General features: G+C 38.0%; 1 non-coding gene across 1 annotated transcript; it reads left to right on the top strand.

Annotated features, from left to right (window-relative positions):
- Nucleotides 1-3677: 3677 nt before the first annotated feature.
- TRNAG-CCC (transfer RNA glycine (anticodon CCC)) lies at nucleotides 3678-3750 on the top strand. Its single transcript has one exon. It is a non-coding gene; the product is annotated as a tRNA-Gly (tRNA).
- Nucleotides 3751-9820: the final 6070 nt, after the last annotated feature.

Raw genomic sequence — 9820 nt, 5'->3', positions numbered from 1 at the left:
TTGGATTCTAGATTTGCAGTATCAGTGCACAGCCCTATAGAGGGTCTTCATACGCCTCTGATGGTGAAGTCCAGTCTTAAAGTTGGAGAAATGTACAGGAATATATATGTAGCTCGAAGACTGAATTTGAGGGGAAACCTAAGGCATATTGGATTTAACAATTACTGAAGACATAAAAAGTTTAGTTGGAAAGTTTCTGACACTTCTCAGGGGATTATACGACAGCTTTGGAGTTCGAAGACCAAGTTTCCTGAGTGTTCAGACTTAAAATTCTGCCTCTGTGTAAGACCTTTCAGACTCTGTTTGCTGAAGAAAGAGACTGTGAAATGTAAAGGCTGGAAGTCACATTGTAGCTCTGCTTGCTGGCTAGGTGCCGAGGGGCTTCATGCTATTTATTTAGCCACGTTGTAATGCCCTTTCCAATCCAAAATTCATTCTCGCCTCCAGAAGATTATTGAAATGGGACTTGTGAGATATACAGTCTATTTCAACAAACAGCAATCTAATTCTTCCTTTACACATTCCTGGGAAGGGAAAAAAAAATCACCTTGCCAGCTGGTACACAGGCTGCAGTGTACTGAAGCTCCAAGCATCTTAACTGCCAAAAGGAGACCGAGGGGATTTTCATATATACAGTGTGGATGTGTCAGAAGAAGCATCTTATGAGGAGTTTAATCTGTTTGTTTGAAAGAGTGCGGCAGGAACAGTCCCATGCGGCTCACCTCAGGGCAGGCGATGCTTTCTCTCTGCAAAGAATCTCACTTGATGAGAATCAATAAGCGTGCTTGGTCTTGACTGCAAATAGTTCATTACAAGCTGAGAAAGAGGCCATTGCAGTTCCATTTTGCCTTCTTCCCAGCTTTCATGGTCCTAACTTCCTCCATGTCAGAAAAGCCCACAGGTGTGTGATATACAAGAATGTATGGAGCAATTTAAAAGCAAGAAATCTCACACTGAAGTTTATTATTACGGGGAGCAGGTGTCTGGCATCTTTTAGATCCTGGTGCCATTTTGGAGTGGGCCCAGCATGCTCTTTGTGCTATCCTCTCTTCTAGAACTCCTCCAAATGCACAGGCCAAGGCTGCCAGTCCCTAGAGAATGTTTAACATGCCACAGTGTGGCCTCCTGGAGTCACAGATACTCTCCTGGCCTGAATTAGAAAACCTTGACCGGGAGAAGTAGCAAATGCACAGTCAGCCACGGCTATTCCTGTCCCTACAGTTGCTGCCCATCCTCCAAATGGAGACAGCCACACTCCTGCCCCCTGAAGCCCCTAAAACACGCTTGAAAACAGCAGCCCTCAGTTTCTTCGACTTCATCTGTGGTTCAGTTGCTAAGTCGTGGCCGACTCTTTGTAACCCTGTGGACTGCAACACACCAGCCTTCCCTTTCCTTCACTGTCTCTTGGAATTCGCTCAAATTCGTGTCCATTGAGTCATCTACTCTCACTCATTTTACTTTGAAGGGCAGTATTACTTCTTTTTATTACTGAGCTTTTTATTAAATTGTATATTTGGGATGGTGCCAAAATAAGTGTACAGCTTGATGAATAATCACAAAGTGAATATATTCATGCAGCTACCTCTCCATTCACCACCACTACCCCACCCTCCTTTCTGAGTTAACCACCACCCTATCTTCTTATGCAATCAGTTCAGTTCACTTGGTCTTGAACTTCATATAAATAGAATCATATTATATATACTGTTTTTTTTATCAGCGTTCTTTAACTCAATACTACATGAGACTGATTGCGTTATTATATATACCTGTAGTTTGTTCCTTCTTACTGCTGTGTAATACGTCGTTATATGAATATACTGTGTTTTACATGTCCTCTCTACTGTTGATGGATATCTGAATTGTTTTTAGCTTTGTGTTACTATGAATAATGTTGCTAAGAAGGTTTATGCCCGCATGTAGACATTGTGGTAAGGTATGTTTATAGCAGTAAAATTACTGGTTTTTAAGGTGGGCACATAATTAGTATTTCTTCTTAACATTTTTGCCCTGGGAGTTACTTTGTACTTATTTCCCAGAAAAACAGCAAATGCTTATTTTGCCAGTTTGTTCTTGGAACAATGATATTATAGAATGACAGTGAGCTAACAGACAGTCGCTGTGTTTGGGCATCTGTGCTCTCGGCCATCCTTCTCCGGAGATGACCAGGAGGCATTTCTGACCCGGAGTCTGACCAATGGGCTCCTGTGTGTCTGCTGCCGCAGTCCCTTTACTTGAGGTAGCGTCTACACCATGTGCCCTTCTATGTCACCGTCTGGGATTTTCTGTCCCTTTCATATTCCCCTCTTGCCAAAATCACATACTACAGTATCAGAATTACACAATGAAGCAAGCTCTGAGCAATTTTAATCACTATAAATGTCCTTCCTTAAGAAACCTTACACCCCACCCCCAAGGGAAGCAGCATGCTAACCATGCAAAGAATCACGCTGACTCCTTTTCCACATGGCTCACCATCTCCCTCTGAAGGAAGGATTCCTAAGCACTGATCCCGGCTTGCCCTGGATATGGCATGACCTCTAGCAAGGTAACTCTAAGAGCAGTAGAAGAAAAAAACACCAGCTCCTATTTACACAAGGATGGGATTTACTGAGAGTTAAATAAATAACACTGGTTAAAAACTTAGTGATGAAAGGAGTGTAAATATCAAAAAGAAAAAAAAATCATCTTTATTATCCACTCCTAGTCTCTTAAAAAGCTTGCACTTAAATACTTATCTGCTCTTAAAAAGAAATAGTTTATAACATTTCAGAACACTTTTAGAGTATCTCTTAATCCTCAGTTGGTGAATTATTTATTTTTATCAGAAAATCTCTTCACTCATCCTACTTAGTTTCATATTAAGAAGCACTGATGAATGTTCTCTTGTTACATTTTACATAATTTTGTTTTTTAGTCACTGTTTTCCCTTCTTCCCACTAAATAATGTCAAAGTCTTTACCGTCTCAGAATGGGTTCTGATAGTCAATTCTCTATTCAGTGCCTTTCTAATCTAGCTATCCAAGTTCTTCCAAGCTCTCAAAAATTAGAGCGCCAAACTGCTTGAATCATTTAATTATAATTAACCAATGCCAAAACCCATACCACTCATTTATTCATTCCTTCAATAAATAAATACTTGTTTTGAACTTACTATGAGTTGAGAGCTTGAGATTTGCTGTAGAATCAGACAAATGAGTCCCTGATCTCATGGAGCAGCACACTTCCTAAAATACATTAGAAGACAAATTATAAAATGTGAAATTTATAAAGGCTATGAGGAAAATCAAATACTGGCCTAGATAATGACTGAAATAGGGACTCCTTATGATAACATGACTGGGGAAGGTCTTTCTAAAGAGGTAACACTAAAGACTGAAATCTCAGTGATCCCAGGACACTGGCATTAAAAGGTGTGTGGAAAAGTATTGCATGCAAAGATACAGCAACAACAGCCTACATACAACAAAATATACCCCTAAGGTGGAATGGTCACTATGACTACAGCATTACATGCAAAGATAAAAGCAGTGAAGGGAGGCAGGTGAGAATTAGGTCAAATCCACCTTGTTGAACAATGTTAGGAGTTTATCTTGCAAGTTCCATAGGTCATAATTCCATTATTGAAAGATCCCATAAATGTTTTTCTCTGGATAATAAATGCCAGGAGAATGACTTTCCTAGTGGTCCAGTGGTTAAGACTCTGCACTCCCAATGCAGAGGGCACAGGTTTGATCCCTGGCTGGGGAACTCAGATCCCACATGTCTCATGGTGAGTCATTAAATAAATAATAAAAATAAAATGCACACTCCCATTCATTAAAGCATTAAAAAATATGCCAGGAGTATGATCCTGTCACTACTGTATACTCTGCTCCACTTTGTGTTTTCCAGTACTCCCAAAGTTTCTCAGACATTGGCGTCTCTAGCCTTCGGGTAGTTATTTTCCCTCTTTGAGTCTCTCTTCTGAAACATAGCATTGAAATGGATCAACAAGATTTAATTCTAACATAACTGGACAGCTGATGTGTAATCCACATAGGTTTTCACATGTAATTTCTCTTCTCTCAGTCTGTAGGAAGCACTAGTTAAGAGCTTTGGCTTTTAATTATCAAAACCAGGTTCTATTTCTGTTTTTGACACTTTTACTGCGTGTAACTAGTACATTACCTTACCTTGCTGAGTCTTTTGGTCTGTAAAATGGATAGTAGGATATATCTCTACCTCAAAATTGTTGCAAGTTTTGATGAAGATAATACACAATAACCATCAACAGATGGCCACTATAATAATGCTGTTCACAAGCAAAATTCATAGAACTTTGCAGTAAAAAGAGATGATGGATGGTACCTTATCAATTTCTCTCATTTTGTATTTAAGCCTCTCTAAAACTAAAATAACTGTCAATGGTAACTTCCTTCTTTCCTCTATTCCTTCCTTTCTTTCTTCCCTCCTTCCTTGGAAGTAAACCAGACTTCCCTAGTTAATATTCTCATGGAGAAATAATTCAACAATTCATTGCTTGCTTTAGCTTTGAGGTTGGGCTATATGAACTACACAATCATTACCTAAATAAATCACAGATACAGTCTTATTCTTTTTGGGGCGAATTGTGATTGGAGAAGTGGATGATTTAATGCATGCTACTTATGAAGGCTTGAGAGACTCAGAAACATGAACTCTACTTTTTATTCATTTTGTTAAGTGGGAAAAGCCAATAAGAAGGTATGATTTCCATACAATTCTCACTCACCAAATGTGGATTGTAATTTATAGACAAAGCTCAAGCAAGGAAATAAATTGTAGGTGATAGAAGAGCTATAATAAGCAAATATTGGGGCCTTGTGGATATGTCAACTAAAATCCAGATAAGTAGCTGTTGGGGCATGGAATTAGGTGAAGCCCCTTTATTCCAAGTGCCCGTCATTGGCAAGTTTTCTTTCTTTTTTTTTTTTTAATTTTATTTTATTTTTTAAACTTTACATAATTGTATTAGATTTGCCAAATATCAAAATGAATCCACCACAGGTATACATGTGTTCCCCATCCTGAACCCTCTTCCCTCCTCCCTCCCCATTCCATCCCTCTGGGTCGTCCCAGTGCACCAGCCCCAGGCATCCAGTATCGTGCCTCGAACCTGGACTGGCAACTCGTTTCATACATGATATTTTACATGTTTCAATGCCATTCTCCCAAATCTTCCCACCCTCTCCCTCTCCCACAGAGTCCATAAGACTGTTCTATACATCAGTGTCTCTTTTGCTGTCTCATACACAGGGTTATTGTTACCATCTTTCTAAATTCCATATATATGCGTTAGTATACTGTATTGGTGTTTTTCTTTCTGGCTTACTTCACTCTGTATAATAGGCTCCAGTTTCATCCACCTCATTAGAACTGATTCAAATGTATTCTTTTTAATGGCTGAGTAATACTCCATTGTGTATATGTACCACAGCTTGCTTATCCATTCATCTGCTGATGGACATCTAGGTTGCTTCCATGTCCTGGCTATTATAAACAGTGCTGTGATGAACATTGGGGTACACGTGTCTCTTTACCTTCTGGTTTCCTCAGTGTGTATGCCCAGCAGTGGGATTGCTGGATCATAAGGCAGTTCTAGTTCCAGTTTTTAAGGAATCTCCACACTGTTCTCCATAGTGGCTATACTAGTTTGCATTCCCACCAACAGTGGAAGAGGGTTCCCTTTTCTCCACACCCTCTCCAGCATTTATTACTTGTAGACTTTTGGATCGCAGCCATTCTGACTGGCGTGAAATGGTACCTCAGAGTGGTTTTGATTTGCATTTCTCTGATAATGAGTGATGTTGAGCATCTTTTCATGTGTTTGTTAGCCATCTGTATGTCTTCTTTGGAGAAATGTCTATTTAGTTCTTTGGCCCATTTTTTGATTGGGTCATTTATTTTTCTGGAGTTGAGCTGTAGGAGTTGCTTGTATATCCTCGAGATTAGTTGTTTGTCAGTTGCTTCATTTGCTATTATCTTCTCCCATTCTGAAGGCTGTCTTTTCACCTTGCTAATAGTTTCCTTTGATGTGCAGAAGCTTTTAAGGTTAATTAGGTCCCATTTGTTTATTTTTGCTTTTATTTCCAATATTCTGGGAGGTGGGTCATAGAGGATCCTGCTGTGATGTATGTCAGAGAGTGTTTTGCCTATGTTCTCCTCTAGGAGTTTTATAGTTTCTGGTCTTACGTTTAGATCTTTAATCCATTTTGAGTTTATTTTTGTGTATGGTGTTAGAAAGTGTTCTAGTTTCATTCTTTTACAAGTGGTTGACCAGTTTTCCCAGCACCACTTGTTAAAGAGATTGTCTTTAATCCATTGTATATTCTCGCCTCCTTTGTCAAAGATAAGGTGTCCATATGTGCATGGATTAATCTCTGAGCTTTCTATTTTGTTCCATTGATCTATACTTCTGTCTTTGTGCCAGTACCATACTGTCTTGATAACTGTGGCTTTGTAGTAGAGCCTGAAGTCAGGTAGGTTGATTCCTCCAGTTCCATTCTTCTTTCTCAAGATCGCTTTGGCTATTCGAGGTTTTTTGTATTTCCATACAAATTGTGAAGTTATTTGTTCTAGCTCTGTGAAGAATGCTGTTGGTAGCTTGATAGGGATTGCATTGAATCTATAGATTGCTTTGGGTAGTATACTCATTTTCACTATATTGATTCTTCCAATCCATGAACATGGTATATTTCTCCATCTGTTAGTGTCCTCTTTGATTTCTTTCACCAGTGTTTTATAGTTTTCTATATATAGGTCTTTAGTTTCTTTAGGTAGATATATTCCTAAGTATTTTATTCTTTCCATTGCAATGGTGAAAGGAATTGTTTCCTTAATTTCTATTTGTTTTCTCATTATTAGTGTATAGGAATGCAAGGGATTTCTGGGTGTTGATTTTATATCCTGCAACTTTACTATAGTCATTGATTAGTTCTAGTAATTTTCTGGTGGAGTCTTTAGGGTTTTCTATGTAGAGGATCATGTCATCTGCAAACAGTGAGAGCTTTACTTCTTTTCCAATTTGGATTCCTTTTCTTTCTTTTTCTGCTCTGATTGCTGTGGCCAAAACTTCCAAAACTATGTTGAATAGTAATGGTGAAAGTGGGCACCCTTGTCTTGTTCCTGACTTTAGAGGAAATGCTTTCAATTTTTCACCATTGAGGATAATGTTTGCTGTGGGTTTGTCATATATAGCTTTGATTATGTTGAGGTATGTTCCTTCTATTCCTGCTTTCTGGAGAGTTTTGATCATAAATGGATGTTGAATTTTGTCAAAGGCTTTCTCTGCATCTATTGAGATAATCATATGGTTTTTATTTTTCAATTTGTCAGTGTGGTGTATTACATTGATTGATTTGCAGATATTGAAGAATCCTTGCATCCCTGGGATAAAGCCCACTTGGTCATGGTGTATGATCTTTTTAATGTGTTGTTGGATTCTGATTGCTAGAATTTTGTTAAGGATTTTTGCATCTATGTTCATCAGTGATATTGGCCTGTAGTTTTCTTTTTTTGTGGGATCTTTGTCAGGTTTTGGTATTAGGGTGATGGTGGCCTCATAGAATGAGTTTGGAAGTTTACCATCCTCTGCAATTTTCTGGAAGAGTTTGAGCAGGATAGGTGTTAGCTCTTCTCTAAATTTTTGGTAGAATTCAGCTGTGAAACTGTCTGGACCTGGGCTTTTGTTTGCTGGAAGATTTTTGATTACAGTTTCAATTTCCGTGCTTGTGATGGGTCTGTTAAGATTTTCTATTTCTTCCTGATCGAGTTTTGGAAAGTTGTACTTTTCTAAGAATTTGTCCATTTCTTCCACGTTGTCCATTTTATTGGCATATAATTGTTGATAGTACTCTCTTATGATCCTTTGTATTTCTGTGTTGTCTGTTGTGATCTCTCCATTTTCATTTCTAATTTTATTGATTTGATTTTTCTCCCTTTGTTTCTTGATGAGTCTGGCTAATGGTTTGTCAATTTTATTTATCCTTTCAAAAAACCAGCTTTTGGTTTTGTTGATTTTTGCTATGATCTCTTTTGTTTCTTTTGCATTTATTTCTGCCCTAAGTTTTAAGATTTCTTTCCTTCTACTAACCCTGGGGTTCTTCATTTCTTCCTTTTCTAGTTGCTTTAGGTGTAGAGTTAGGTTATTTATTTGACTTTTTTCTTGTTTCTTGAGGTGTGCCTGTATTGCTATGAACTTTCCCCTTAGGACTGCTTTTACCGTGTCCCACAGGTTTTGGGTTGTTGTGTGTTCATTTTCATTCGTTTCTATGCAAATTTTGATTTCTTTTTTGATTTCTTCTGTGATTTGTTGGTTATTCAGCAGCGTGTTGTTCAGCCTCCATATGTTGGAATTAAGTTTTTCTCTTGTAATTGAGATCTAATCTTACTGCATTGTGGTCAGAAAAGATACTTGGAATGATTTCTATTTTTTTTAATTTACCAAGGCTAGCTTTATGGCCCAGGATGTGATCTATCCTGGAGAAGGTTCCATGTGGGCTTGAGAAAAAGGTGAAAATCATTGTTTTGGGATGAAATGTCCTATAGATATCAATTAGGTCTAACTGGTCTATTGTATCATTTAAAGTTTGTGTTTCCTTGTTAATTTTCTGTTTAGTTGATCTATCCATAGGTGTGAGTGGGGTATTAAAGTCTCCCACTATTATTGTGTTATTGTTAATTTCTCCTTTCATACTTGTTAGCATTTGTCTTACATACTGCGGTGCTCCCGTGTTGGGTGCATATATATTTATAATTGTTATATCTTCTTCTTGGATTGATCCTTTGATCATTATGTAGTGACCTTCTTTGTCTCTTTTCACAGTCTTTGTTTTAAAGTCTATTTTATCTGATATGAGTATTGCTACTCCTGCTTTCTTTTGGTCCCTATTTGCATGGAAAATCTTTTTCCAGCCCTTCACTTTCAGTCTGTATGTGTCCCCTGTTTTGAGGTGGGTCTCTTGTAGACAACATATGTAGGGGTCTTGTTTTTGTATCCATTCAGCCAGTCTTTGTCTTTTGGTTGGGGGATTCAACCCATTTAGTTTAAGGTAATTACTGATAAGTATGATCCCGTTGCCATTTACTTTATTGTTTTGGGTTCGAATTTATACACCGTTTTTGTGTTTCCTGTCTAGAGAATATCCTTTAGTATTTGTTGGAGAGCTGGTTTGGTGGTGCAGAATTCTCTCAGCTTTTGCTTGTCTGAAAAGCTTTTGATTTCTCCTTCATACTTGAATGAGATCCTTGCTGGGTACGATAATCTGGGCTGTAGGTAATTTTCTTTCATCATTTTAAGTATGTCTTGCCATTCCCTCCTGGCTTGAAGAGTTTCTATTGAAAGATCAGCTGTTATCCTTATGGGAATTCCCTTGTGTGTTATTTGTTGTTTTTCCCTTGCTGCTTTTAATATTTGTTCTGTTTGACCTTTGTTAATTTGATTACTATGTGTCTTGGGGTGTTTCGCCTTGGGTTTATCCTGTTTGGGACTCTCTGGGTTTCTTGGACTTGGGTGATTATTTCCTTCCCCATTTTAGGGAAGTTTTCAACTATTATCCCCTCAAGTATTTTCTCATGGTCTTTCTTTTTGTCTTCTTCTTCTGGGACCCCTATGATTCGAATGTTGTAGCATTTAATATTGTCCTGGAGATCTCTGAGATTGTCCTCATTTCTTTTAATTCATTTTTCTTTTATCCTCTCTGATTCATTTATTTCTACCATTCTATCTTCTAATTCACTAATCCTATCTTCTGCCTCTGTTATTCTACTATGTGTTGCCTCCAGAGTGTTTTTAATTTCA

The sequence above is a fragment of the Bubalus kerabau genome, chromosome 3 (assembly GCF_029407905.1).
Source record: "Bubalus kerabau isolate K-KA32 ecotype Philippines breed swamp buffalo chromosome 3, PCC_UOA_SB_1v2, whole genome shotgun sequence".
Classification (NCBI taxonomy): domain Eukaryota; kingdom Metazoa; phylum Chordata; class Mammalia; order Artiodactyla; family Bovidae; genus Bubalus; species Bubalus kerabau.
The sequence above is the reverse complement of the archived record's forward strand: the minus strand, read 5'-3'. Positions and strand labels throughout refer to the sequence as shown.